At 37.2% G+C, this 14,502-nt stretch overlaps 1 protein-coding gene across 3 annotated transcripts in view; it reads right to left on the reverse strand.

The window, feature by feature from the left end:
- LOC126299231 (uncharacterized) overlaps positions 1-14,502 on the reverse strand; it is a 251,445-nt gene that overhangs the window by 106,039 nt on the left and 130,904 nt on the right. The window lies entirely within an intron of this gene.

Raw genomic sequence — 14,502 nt, forward strand, 5'->3', positions numbered from 1 at the left:
GAAAAATGTTACTAACAAGGGAACATCCCCCAGTGTAAATAAATAGGCTTGATGAAACTTGGAGGATATGTATAGGAGTCAAAATAATGCAATACATATTATTTTGTTTCTGCTCAGTTTCATTTTTAAGGGGTAACACACCCCAAATGGTAATTGGCATATTAGGTTTAGAGGGAATATCTTCACAACCGTGACATATAAAATAGGTGCTTCATATAAAAGATGAAAAGTAATTAACAATCTTGAAAACTCTATAATCAACTTTTGTAGTAATTTGAAATTTTGCAAATACCGCTCCACCATTAATTTTGAAAAATGAAAACTATTGTTACAACAAAAGTTAAAGAAACTATCATGCCACCTCCATCCATGTGGTTTATGAAATACCAGTTTTGGAAAACAAGATGTACACCATGTGCTGTTGGAGTATTTTCAACATACATAACTAAAATATCTAAACATTCATTATTATTCTAATTATTTGTTTTAATTATTTTTCTTTTATGTTTTAAACTGTTATTTTACATTGAAAATTTATGTGGCCTTTTTTTTTTAAATTAGTTTATCATTTCACATACATGTATTTAGGTAACTGAAAATAATAAATAACAGTAATTCATCATTGTTTTACAAAATCATTAAAATAATGATTATCTACAAAGAAATGCTTGAAACATAACATTTTTTACACCACACACATAACATAAACAAAATTTCTTCCTATAATACGCACGACAGACACAGTGGCAGATACTTATGGGGGCTGCCCCCCCCCCCCCCCACCCCCCCACCCCCCGCCCTTGTGGGGCTGCTGCACGCATTGCCACCCTGCACCACTCCCACCAGTCTTTTGTCAGTCAACTCCAATGAATCAAGTTATCGAGTAGTAGCACTTTCCTATGTAGCACATGCATCTTCTTCATCGTATTTTATATGTTTCTGTCTGGCACATAAATAGCTAACACATAACTACGAGAGAAGTCGCGGCCATTCTGCTAACACAACCCTACGAGAGATGTCGTGGCCATTCTAGTGATCTCAGTACGTTACTCTGTCTGCCATTTAAGGAAGAGAACCACAATTCTAACTTTTTTATACCATAAGATGGCATTGTCTTGTATATGTGTATAATCAGTTTAAATAAAACTTTCTTAAACTTTTCATGTGGGTTGATTATTTTTTACTACAGTAAAAGTAAAGGTAGCTCAAGATATCTTTAGTGTTCCCTCCTTGAGGTTTTTCTGTATCTGCCACTGGACAGACAGCACAATATAAAACAAAATTCAGCAGGATTTGAAAATTGTGACAGGCAATCCTCTGAATATCCTGATTTGCATCAAGCATATTTCAGTACACTAGAAAACCATGGCGAAGAGCTTGATTATATTGTTTCTCAATTGGAAGTTCTTCAAACATTGTATGACTTATACGTCCAATAGCTGTATCTGTCCCATCGAGCCTTTGGGATTGCCAGATGGACAATTTCCTTGTCCCCATGTAAAATGGTCAAAACAGATTTTTCTTAGTGACCGTCCACACCATCTAACAATAATAAATATTTTTATCACACACTGAGAAAGAAAACTTCTGTCAAATTTCTTATGACGTGCTCAGTTATTATTTGACCTGATTTTGATGTCATCACAAGAACACTTGGGGTTTCGAAACGGTCCTGGAATTCTTGATCCAAACTCTCTACTACTACTACTACTCTTTTCTTTTATTTATTTATTTATTTATTTATTTATTTTTGTGAAGAGGGGTGTGGTCAGTGTGAAAAACAAATATTTTGAGCATTATAAATGAGAACAAGGAACCTGTTCATCTGGTGATCGCAGAAAGCCTCATGGGACAGGTACAATCATGAGCCATATAAGGTGTTCGAAGTAGGACGAACTTTGTGAGAAAATTCTCAAATCTAATTTTTCTGAATGATTATGATGTCTCCACTTGAGAAACAATATAATCAAGCTACAGTCACTAGTATGTAATCAATTATCCTTGCCAGGGATTACCAATGTACTGAAATATGTCTGAGACAAATGAGGATATTAAGAGGATCACCTGTGACAATTTTAAGTACTGCAGAATTTTATTTTATTTTATTTTATATTGTGTTCTCCATTGTGTATTAATGTGAACAAATTGTTCATTTCATTAATACGCTGTATAAAAACCTCCTGTTTCATTTATTTCTTTAAAAGTAATTATTACTGTAATGATTTTGTATCATAATAATGAGTTGTTTATTATTTTCAGTTATCAAAATTAAAATTAAAATTAAAATTAAATTAAATTACAAGAAACATAAATTTAAATTTTAAAATAACAATTCAAAATGTAAACAATAATTGAAATGATTAGAATAATAATGAGCATTTAGCTATTTTAATTAAGTATCTTGAAAATACTCTGACAGAACATTGTGTACAGTCTATTTTCCAAAAACTGTATTTCAGAATTCAGCTTTTGTTACACATGGATGTACGTGGCATGAAAGCTTCTTTACTTTATGTTGTAACAAAATGTTTCATTCTTCAAAATTAATTAACTATGGTGGGGTATTTTTCTAAATTTCAAATTATTACAAACGTGGATTGTACAGTTTTCAAAAATGTTAATTCAATTTCAACTTTGGTATGAAATATGTCATGTTTTCAAAGATATTCCCTCTAAACCTACTATGCTAAATATCATTTTAGAGTGTGCTTCTTACAGTTGAGAATGTTTTGTTATAAGTATTTTGTTAATAATTCAATACATAATCATTGAAGATTTACCAAGAAAAACCAAACAAAAATCTTAAAACAGCAATTTTCACCACTGAATAAAACTGTATAGCAAATTCTCAAAAGTTATTAACAAGTTAGTAAAGTACATTTATTTAAAAAGGCACCTAAAAACAATTCATAAGTAATTAAAATTAGTTAATTAAAGATTACTTAAAGGACTCAAAATAGGAGTTGATAACAAAAAGGGACAACAACAACACCCTTTCATATTATCATACATAATTACAATGTAATGCTTTTACAAGCAAATATGGCAAGATCTCTGGTGCATGATAGTAATGCCTTGTCATTCTCCTTAGCTCAACATCTCACTCATCTGGGAGGGTGTTGACTCAGTTTTGCACATGTACTGCAAGGAGGACATGGAGTTGTACACATTTGTGGTCTTGGAGTCACTAGCAGGTATCCACAATATGTCAAGTGGTACAGTGCAAAACAATGTTTCTATTGTAAGATATCTGGTATAAATTGTGTATAATCAATAGAATACTGAAGGGCAGGGACTATCTGAATGAGGAAGTGCAGTTTTTAACACAGTGACTTCATATCTGGGAGGATGGAGTTTGTTATGGATGGTCATACAGATTTAGGTTTACCATGGTTTTGCTAAACCATTTCAGGCAAATGCTAGCATGGTCCCTTCAGCACGGCCAAGGCCAACCACCTGTTCCATCATCATAAGCATACTTGCACAGGGTGATTTTGCTAAATGGGACTAACTACAGGAAATGATCCCTGAATGGATAAGCAGCATGAGAGGTCATATGGTGCTTGATGAGAATTGTATTCCAATGGAGGTACACCCAACTGAAGTTGAAGATAAAAGGTGCTTTTTCTAGTGAGACAAGTATAAGCATCTGGCAAGTAGCCAGCCAGCACAGGCTAACCCCTACAATCATGTGGAACATTCTCTGCAACTGCCCCTATCCGTATCACTTACACCATTGCAAGTGCTATTACATATGGATTTCCTCCACAGTGACATTTTGTTGCTGGTTTGTTGCACAGGCCATCATGGTACTAGAATTTCTGTCATCCATCCTATTCACAGCTGAGGCTACATTTATGAGGGGCAGTATTGTCAGCCTTCTAACCACTCGCTTGTAGGCTACAGAAGACATGATATGGTGACAATGAACCAGCAGCACAGGTTCAGCCTCAATGTGTGGACTGGAATTATTGGCAACCACCTTGTGGGACCAGGCATCCTTCCAAAACGTTTCATAGATGAGGTCCACATTTTTTTGCGGGTGACCCAGCCTTCCCTGCTGGTTGATATGCCTTTAGTTGTATGAAGGGTAATGTGGTTACTTCAAGATATGTGGCTACTACAAGATGGTCCTCCAGTTTGCTTCCCTATTGAGTGTGAAGCTAAAACACTAGTACAGACAAAACATCCTCATTTACCTGGTCTGTTCTCATGTGTGCCTTTGATCATTGAAACTTACACTGGTGAAGATCCTTTACCTCCACCTGCAAGTGGGTGTACCTACCGTGACATGCATTTCTGGCCATACGTTGATATGGCCTATTTTGCTACTTATCCTCTCATGGACCAGCAGTTTCCTGCAGTTTGCCCTCATCTAGCAAAACCACCTTGTACTTACCATACGAGTGTATATTGGAGCTATTTATTCTCATTGTATTATGACAACAAATCCTATATCATTGTGAAATGATTGCTATATCAATGAATAAATAAGTAAAATTTAAATTCCATGTATTTTTCCAGGTCTGCCTCAGGACTGTTTAGATTTGGGTCACATTTCTACTTACATATTTTATTTACATATTACATGGCTGTGATGGGGAGTTCGTTCATACTGTTTTAGTCTGTGGCTAGGTAATGTGTAACTTTCTCTGTGTCTAAGCTCATGTTGATTCAAGAAGCAATAGCCCAAAAAGAGTTGTAGGTTTCTCTTTGTGAAAATGAGAGTCTCATAAACATACATGGCTGGAATGGACATTAGATTTAGATTTTCAAATTAAGGTCAATAGCATTGTTTCTTTTTATCTCCCACCATGGCTCCCATGACCTTTTTCTGTAAACTAAAAGCTTTAAGTAGATAAGTTTCTTGGCACTCCCAATAATTATACATATACTATCCCTAATGATTGGAACAAAAATGCATACATATACAGAAGTCATTCTCTTGCAAATAAATCAGTGATGATATATAATAGCAACAACCAACAACTCTGTACTTGTGCAGAGCTCTCACATGCATGCAGATCTCTTTCAGCTGACAGCAAACTCCCCTCTCCCTCTCCCATACAATGCTGTCTGGTTTATTGAGTTCCACTGATATTGTGGAAGTTTCTGAGTCAAGCAAGAGTCATCCATTTGTGCTGTATGTTCACAGTATTTCATATGAATTTTCTGTGCAAGTGAGGTGAAATGCTCATTCAGCAAATATAGTTCTTCTGGGCTTTTGTGTCTCCAGATAACATCTTTAATGTTGGGTCCAAATATTTTTCTCAGTATTTGTCATTCTATTTTCTTGATATCTTTGACATTGGCAGTTAATGATGAAGTCTCCATTGCTTACATTGCTTCTGTAAGAAAGACTGTGTGGTTCCACTTTGATGGCCAGATATTTCTTGTGAGGTAACTGTGTAGTCTTTATACAATTTTACTGTACATAGTTTGTTAGATAGTCTTTCATTGCTAGGATTTTCAATAATTTCACCTACATAAAGGTTTAACTCGTGTGCTGCCATACTTGACTGCTAGTGATCCCAGGTTTGAGCTCTTCGAATCTAGTTATTGTTCTTTTGTAAGAGATTTGGAATCCAGTCTTGACGGAGGTCTCATGAATCTTCTTGGTGGCATAGATGACTTCCTCAGCAATCTAGGTAATTATTGCTAGGCCATAAGCAAAAGCAAGGCACTTAATGTTGATTTGTTTATATTTTGTTCAAATACATATTACAGGTATTTCTTTATCTCATTTTCTGATGATCTTATCGAGTTCTATAACAATAGTACAATTGTTGTCCACCTCTACAATGAAAGTCTGACTAAAGTTGTGTTTCCATCTGAATTAAAATGCACAAAAAAGATAGTAGTGACAACGAGAACTAGTGACCCATCAGCTTAATTCCAGTTGTGAGTGAAGTGTTAGGAAAGGTTACTGCAATAAGATTAGAAAACTTTCATGTAAAAGAAAAATTGCTAAGAGAAACCCAACATGGTTTTAGGAAAGGCTACACAACAGCAATATTTATAAAGTTACATCAGAAATAAAGGGTGGCACGTTTGTTCCTAAATCTATCACGTGCATTTACCACAGTATCTCACAAGCTGCTACTTACAAACTGGAAACTTATAGTATCAGAGGAATAGCTAAAGACCTCTTACAGTCATGCCTACAAGACAGATATCAGGTCACACAAGTCACAAGCAAAGTAGGCAACATTATTAAGCAGTACAGGTCCAGTCCAGCTACAGTAAAGTGTGGCGTGCCCTAAGGATCAAAACTGACCCTCTATTGCCGTCCTTTATTATTCACATTATATATTAACAGTCTGCCCACAGAACGAAACAGCAAGGTACTTGACTATGTGGATGAACTGTAGCTGTTAACTGAGGACCCAGCATAAATGACCTGGCCCAAAAGTGTTCTGGCATCTTACATCAATTGAAAAATTAGTTCCAAAACAATCATTGATGCTTAAAAAAAACAGTAGAACAAGTCTAATGGACTTTCAAATACACCACAGGCTACATGAAGTGCCATGGAGTGTTTTGTATGGTGACAGTACAGAAATAAAATTGGATGATAAAAAGAGGCTTTCCTTGGGAGCATCATATTGATTTCTTATGCCAAAAATTATAAAAACCAATTTATGCAATGAGGATAATCGTGCAATTTCCTAATTATGAGCAAATAGGCATTATCTACTGTGCTTTAGTATATCCACAGCTCACATATGGAATTGAAGTATGGAAGTGTGCTGTTCACAAGCAAGTAAATAGGGTATTCATCCCTTTTATATAATAATAATAATAATAATAATAATAATAATAATAATCATAATAATAATACTAAAAAAGATTTTCAAAGGTAAGAATCTGCTAACACCATCAGCATTATACAGGGTGTTTCACGATTCATGCTACACACTTTTAGAAGTTTTAGAGGGGCTTTTGTAGGTCAAGTTTTACATACGAGTGTCACTCCAAAAGAAATGCACACTATTTTTTTTATCCATCTTTTATTCTATATGTTTGAAAGTTTTACAGTGTGTAGATACATCCTTTAGGAACATTATTTTCATTTCTCCACATAATTTCCACCCCTCTCAACTGCCTTATGCCATCTTGGAACCAGCACCTGTACACCTGCATAGTAAAATTCTGGACCAACCTGTTGGAGCCACTGTTTGGCAGTGTGCACAAGGGAGTCATCATCTTTAAATCTTGTTCCACAAAGAGAGTCTTTCAGTTTCCCAAAGAGATGATAGTCACATGGAGCCAAGTCAGGACTGTAAGGTGGGTGTTTCAGTGTTGTCCATCCACGTTTTGTGATCGCTTCCATGGTTTTTTGACTGACATGTGGCTGTGCATTGTCGTGCAACAGCAAAACATCCTGCTTTTGCTGATGTGGTCAAACACGACTCTGTTGAGCTTGAAGTTTCTTCACTGTCATCACATATGCATCAGAATTTATGATGGTTCCACTTGGCATGATGTCCACAAGTAAGAGTCCTTCAGAATCGAAAAACACCATAGCCATAGCTTTTCTAGCAAAAGGTGTGATTTTGAATTTTTTTTTTTTTTCCTTGGGTGAATTTGCATGATTGCACTCCATTGATTGCCTCTTCGTCTCTGGTGAAAAATGATGGAGCCATGTGTCATCACCTGTCACAATTCTTCCAAGAAATTCATCTCCACCATTCTCGTACTGTTTCAAAAGTTCGCTGTTTACAGTTTTTCTTGTTTCTTTGTGAGCCACTGTCAACATCCTGGGAACCCACCTGGCACAAACCTTTTTTAATGCCAACACTTTCACTATTCTGCAAACATGTCCTTCCCCTATCCCAACATAGTGTGACAATTCGTTTACTGTGATGCATCTGTCAGCAGTCACCAATTCGTTAACTCTCTGCACATTGTCGGGGGTGTGTGCAGTACGAGGCCTGCCACTGCGAGGACAATTCTCAATATCACCGTGCCCGCTTTCATCACATAACCTGCTTGCCCACCAACTACCTGTACTGTGATCGACAGCAGCATCTCCATACACCTTTTTCAACCTCTTGTGGATGTTTCCCACTGTCTCATTTCACAGCACAGGAATTCTATGACAGCACGGTGCTTCTGATGAATGTTAAGTATAGCAGCCATCTTGAAGTCATGCTGTGACAGCGTCACTCTCAGGAACAGGTTAAACTAAGTTTGAAAACAAGCGGGAAGGATGTATCTACACACTGTAAAACTTTCACACATGCAGAATAAAAACTGCATTTTTACAAAAATAGTGTGCATTTCTTTTGGAGTGACCTTTGTAGGAACCCATGTCTAGGATCAGTTCATCTTCATGTTACAAGGAAAACAAGATGTACATATTTCACTCCTATTTACTGTGATATTACAACAACTGATCAATATGACAACCACCATGTTTGGTGCACACAGTGTATCTGCACAGTAAGGTTACATAAAATCTGTCCAACATGTGTAGTATATGGTTACTCACTTCTGCCACAGCCATGATCAGTGCACTCACTCCTGCCACAGTCATGATCAGTGCAACCATATCTTACTCTAATGAACAAGGGTTTCATAAACAAGACTCTTCATGTGCCCCACAAGAAAAAGTCCAAATGGGTTAAATCTGGGGATCTTGATGGCCAAGAATGTGGTCCACCTCGATTGATCCACCTGTCCCAATAGATTTTGTTCAGATAGTCTTGGATGTAACCTGCAAAATGTATTGCTGTACCAGCATGCCGGAACCATAATTTGTGCTGAACGTCCGATGACACCTCTTCCAAAAACTCCGCCAGCACTTGTTACAGGAATGCCAAGTACCCGGCATCCATTAGGTGGGGAGGACACATGCATGGCCCAATCACACACCCATCACAGATACCTGCCCAGACATCGATACTGAAGGTGTGCTGAAATCTTTGTGTACATATGGGTTTGGGATTTTCTTGATCCCAAATGTGGGTATTTTGAATGTTCAAACCACCTTCCCTGTTGAAATGTGCTTTGTCAGTGATCAAAATTACACCCTTGGAAACTGAGTAAAATCCACACAATGGTGTAAAAACAAAGCACAGAAATGAACAAGTGGCACAAAAGCTGCGTGTACTTTCTGAGGGTGATATGGGTGCAGTTCCTGTTCAAACACAACATGCTAGACAGATGAGTGACACATGCAAGGCATATGCAATGGCTTGAGTACTTGTCAACGGGTTCTCTTTCACTTGATGAAGCAGTTCCTATTCCAATATGACAGTGTGCTGCCTTCTTAAAGCACCATCGTTTTCTCCGTCATTTGTGAATTTCCCTCTTTCGCACATCATTGTTCAACTCTGGAAAACATGGGATGAAATTGATTCACACAATTTGGAAAGTGCTCATGGTACAGACATTGAGCTTCTCTTCCATTACAGTGTATTTCACTGTAAATTAACATCATATCAGTGTACTTTGTGAACTTGTACTTGGGCATCCTGTTACTGTGCTACTAGTCACCATAATGTCAACTGACGCATCGCAAGGAAGCATGAAAACAAGGCAGATGGAAACAAAGGACATCATGTGACATCATTCTATCATACCATTCATGAATGTAGGTAGCCTACCATAACAGGCACACTGCATAAGAGACATCTAGTGTGGAACTCAGTAGCTCTTGTTTTCCTTGTAACATGGGAATGAACCATTTCTGGACATGGGTTCTTACATAAAATGTTATCTACTAAATCCACACTACAACCTCCAGAAATGTGTCATTACCTGTGAAAGACCCTGCATGTTTATAACACTGTTCAACTACTTTTGAAGTACAAACAATATAATAGTCTAAATAGAGGTATGCACATTTGCAATACTAGGAAAGAATATGATTATCACCAGGAAAGACAAAACACCAAAGGAGCAGACAACAGCCTCTATTACGTGCAGATTGAATCCTATAACAGAGATCCAAAACATTAAAAAGCTCAAGCAGAAGCTGCTTTGAAATGGCCTTGAAAAGTTTCTTATAAAAAAATATTTTTGTAAGATTAAGGAATTCCTTTCAGAAGAGTAGAATACTTTCATTTCTACAAATAATATTTATATGTATCACATACAAGCTACATAATTTTTCTACCTTTATTGTTTGTAATTTTTCACACAAAATTATGAGAGGAAGTGTAAAATATGGACACAATCCCAAAAAATCATTGTATTTGTCCAAGCAGAATATAATAATTTGCACTCAATGGTGATCAGTCATCCATTTTATTGTAAATTATAATGAAGTCATTCAAGGATTCACATATGGTACTGGGATCTGTAGCAGTTCTACCATTATCACTAGTTTCGAGGGGCATAACAGACCAAACAGCTTTTGATTTTTTCCATAGTTGAAATGAATCTACTGTCTGTAGTAAACTCTGCTATTTTAACCACTTTTTTGTATGTGTATATGCTTACATATTTAAGCAATTTGGGTTTTCAATTAACTTTTGCATCCATATGCAGTTTGCTCTTGTTAGTGCTAGACATTTTGATTCCTTTTCCTTTTGTTACCATGATCTGTATTTGTGAGACTCATTCAAGTACTGTTATCAAAAGGAAGCATTCATTCAAATTACTCATGACTTTAGTTGAAAAGTTATTGCAGTTGTGATTCAAGAAGTATGTTTGCTAGCTGATTGCATGGCAAGACTTGGTTATTTTAATATATACCTCCACATTTTCTTGACTGAAGTTCCTACATCTTTTGGCTGTGCATGCTGAATTTAATTTTGATAATTATACAAAAAGAGCTTCCCAGTTTGAGACTCATAAATTTCCGCTATAATTATAACTACACCATCATGTTGAAGCAGTTGCTGTTACTCCAGTACAATTGACAAAATTTAGGTATAGCCCATTTATGGCTCTCAGGTTGTCCGTCTCTGAGTAATGCTGTGCAGCGTTGTTGTTGTTGTTGTGGTCTTCAGTCCTGAGAATGGTTTGATGCAGCTCTCCATGCTACTCTATCCTGTGCAAGACTCTTCATCTCCCAGTACCCACTGCAACCTACATATTTCTGAATCTGCTTACTGTATTCATCTCTTGGTCTCCCTCTACGATTTTTACCCTCCACACTGCATTCCAATGCTAAATTGGTGATCCCTTGATGCCTCAGAACATGTCCTACCAACCGATCCCTTCTTCTGGTCAAGTTGTGCCACAAACTCCACTTCTCCCCAATTCTATTCAATACTTCCTCATTAGTTATGTGATCTAATCTTCAGCATTCTTCTGTAGCACCACATTTCGAAAGCTTCTATTCTCTTCTTGTCCAAACTATTTATCGTCCATGTTTCACTTCCATACATGGCTACACTCCATACAAATACTTTCAGAAATGACTTCCTGACACTTAAATCTATACTCAATGTTAACAAATTTCTCTTCTTCAGAAACACTTTCTTTGCCATTGCCAGTCTACATTTGATATCCTCTCTACTTCGACCATCATCAGTTATTTTGCTTCCCAAATAGCAAAACTCCTTTACTGCTTTAAGTGTCTCATTTCCTAGTCTAATTCCCTCAGCATCACCCGACTTAATTCGACTACATTCCATTATCCTCGTTTTGCTTTTGTTGATGTTCATCTTATATCCTCCTTTCAAGACACTGTCCATTCCATTCAACTGCTCTTCCAAGTCCTTCGCTGTCTCTGACAGAATTACGATGTCATTGGCGAACCTCAAAGTTTTTATATCTTCTCCATGGATTTTAATATTTTCTCAAAATTTTTCTTTTGTTTCCTTTACTGCTTGCTCAATATAAAGATTGAATAACATCGGGGAGAGGCTACAACCCTGTCTCATTCCTTTCCCAACCACTGCTTGCCTTTGATGCCCCTCGACTCTTATAACTGCCATCTGGTTTCTGTACAAATTGTAAATAGCCTTTCGCTCCCTCTATTTTACCCCTGCCACCTTTAGAATTTGAAAGAGAGTATTCCAGTCAACATTGTCAAAGCTTTCTCTAAGTCTACAAATGCTAGAAATGTAGGTTTGCCTTTCCTTAATCTTTCTTCTAAGATAAGTCGTAAGGTCAGTATTGCCTCACGTGTTCCAGTGTTTCTACGGAATCCAAATTGATCTACCCCAAGGTTGGTTTCTACTAGTTTTTCCATTCGTCTGTAAAGAATTCGTGTTAGTATTTTGCAGCTGTGGCTTATTAAACTGATTGTTCAGTAATTTTCACCTCTGTCAACACCTGCTTTCTTTGGGATTGGAATGATTATATTCTTCTTGAAGTCTGAGGGTATTTCGCCTGTTTCATACATGTTGCTCACCAGATGGTAGAGTTTTGTGAGGACTGGCTCTCTCAAGGCCGTCAGTAGTTCCAATGGAATGTTGTCTACTCCGGGGGCCTTGTTTCGACTCAGGTCTTTCAGTGCTCTGTCAAACTCTTCACGCAACATCATATCTCCCATTTCATCCTCATCTACATCCTCTTCCACTTCCATAATATTGTCCTCAAGTACATCGTCCTTGTATAGACCCTCTATATACTCCTTCCACCTTTCTGCTTTTCCTTCTTTGCTTAGAACTGGGTTTCCATCTGAGATCTTGATGTTCATATAATTGGTTCTCTTATCTCCAAAGGTCTCTTTAATTTTCCTGTAGGCAGTATCTATCTTACCCCTAGTGAGATAAGCCATTATATCCTTACATTTGTCCTCTAGCCATCCCTGCTTAGCCATTTTGCACTTCCTGCCGATCTCATTTTTGAGACATTTGTATTCCTTTTTGCCTGCTTCATTTACTGCATTTTTATATTTTCTCCTTTCATCAATTAAATTCAATATTTCTTCTGTTACCCAAGGATTTCTACTAGCCCTCGTCTTTTTACCTACTTGATCCTCTGCTGCCTTCACTACTTCATCCCTCAAAGCCACCCATTCTTCTTCTACTGTATTTCTTTCCCTCATTCCTGGCAATTGTTCCGTTATGCTCTCCCTAAAACTCTGTACAACCTCTGGTTCTTTCAGTTTATCCAGGTCCCATCTCCTTAATTTCCCACCTTTTTGCAGTTTCTTCAGTTTTAATCTACAGGTCATTATATAATCTATCTGATACCTTTTAGTATCTCCAGGGTTCTTCCATGTATACAACATTCTTTCATGATTCTTAAACCAAGTGTTAGCTATGATTAAGTTGTGCTCTGTGCAAAATTCTACCAGGCGGCTTCCTCTTTCACTTCTTAGCCGCAATCCATATTCACCTACTATGTTTCCTTCTCTCCCTTTTCCTACACTCGAATTCTAGTCACCCATGACTATTAAATTTTCGTCTCCCTTCACAATCTGAATAATTTCTTTTATCTCATCATACATTTCTTCAATTTCTTCATCATCTGCAGAGCTAGTTGGCATATAAACTTGTACTACTGTAGTAGGTGTGGGCTTCGTATCTATCTTGGCCACAATAATGCGTTCACTATGCTGTTTGTAGCAGCTTACCCGCATTCCTATTTTCCTATTCATTATTAAACCTACTCCTGCATTACCCCTATTTGATTTTGTGTTTATAACCCTGTAGTCACCTGACCAGAAGTCTTGTTCCTCCTGCCACTGAACTTCACTAATTCCCACTATATCTAACTTTGACCTATCCATTTCCCTTTTTAAATTTTCTAACCTACCTGCCCGATTAAGGGATCTGACATTCCACACTCCGATCCGTAGAATGCCAGTTTTCTTTCTCCTGATAACGACATCCTCTTGAGTAGTCCCCGCCCGGAGATCCAAATGGGGGACTATTTTATCTCCGGAATATTATACCCAAGAGGACGCCATCATAATTTAATCATACAGTAAAGCTGCATGCCTTCGGGAAAAATTACGGCCGTAGTTTCCCCTTGCTTTCAGACGTTTGCAGTACAAGCACAGCAAGGCCGTTTTGGTTATTGCTACAAGGCCAGATCAGTCAATCATCCAGACTGTTGCCCTTGCAACTACTGTGCAGCGTTACAAAACTGAAATGACAGTGCAGTACCAAAGACACCTTACGATGCCATTGCTACAAATATTAATACTTTTTAGTGTTTTGTTGTTATTGTCCAGAAATATCTTGGAAGTTACTACGAAACCAGATAAATTTGACACTGCTCTATGGAGTGGCACATAAATTTAATTTGACTATGTTGACTGGCAATTATACCAAGCCTTAAAAGTCATTAGATGCCTGTCAGAAGTTATTTTCAAATTACTTTTGCAATATTTGTGTGGCATCAGACAATATAAAAGATTTCCCATTCACATGACATCCAGTGCCAAAGGAAGTAATGTTTCTCCTTCTATTGCACACAAAATGTTGCTTAAACTGTATTTTTATTTGCTTGGTCGAAAAAATTGTCTCAAATTAACTGGTATGATAGTTTAAGGGTATAACAACTTTTATTTCCAGCAGAGACTGACTAGTACTGCAATATTAATGATTGAAATTACAGTGACACAGACACTGTACATGGTCACTGCTG

This window comes from Schistocerca gregaria, chromosome X, assembly GCF_023897955.1.
Source record: "Schistocerca gregaria isolate iqSchGreg1 chromosome X, iqSchGreg1.2, whole genome shotgun sequence".
In the NCBI taxonomy this organism is placed as follows: domain Eukaryota; kingdom Metazoa; phylum Arthropoda; class Insecta; order Orthoptera; family Acrididae; genus Schistocerca; species Schistocerca gregaria.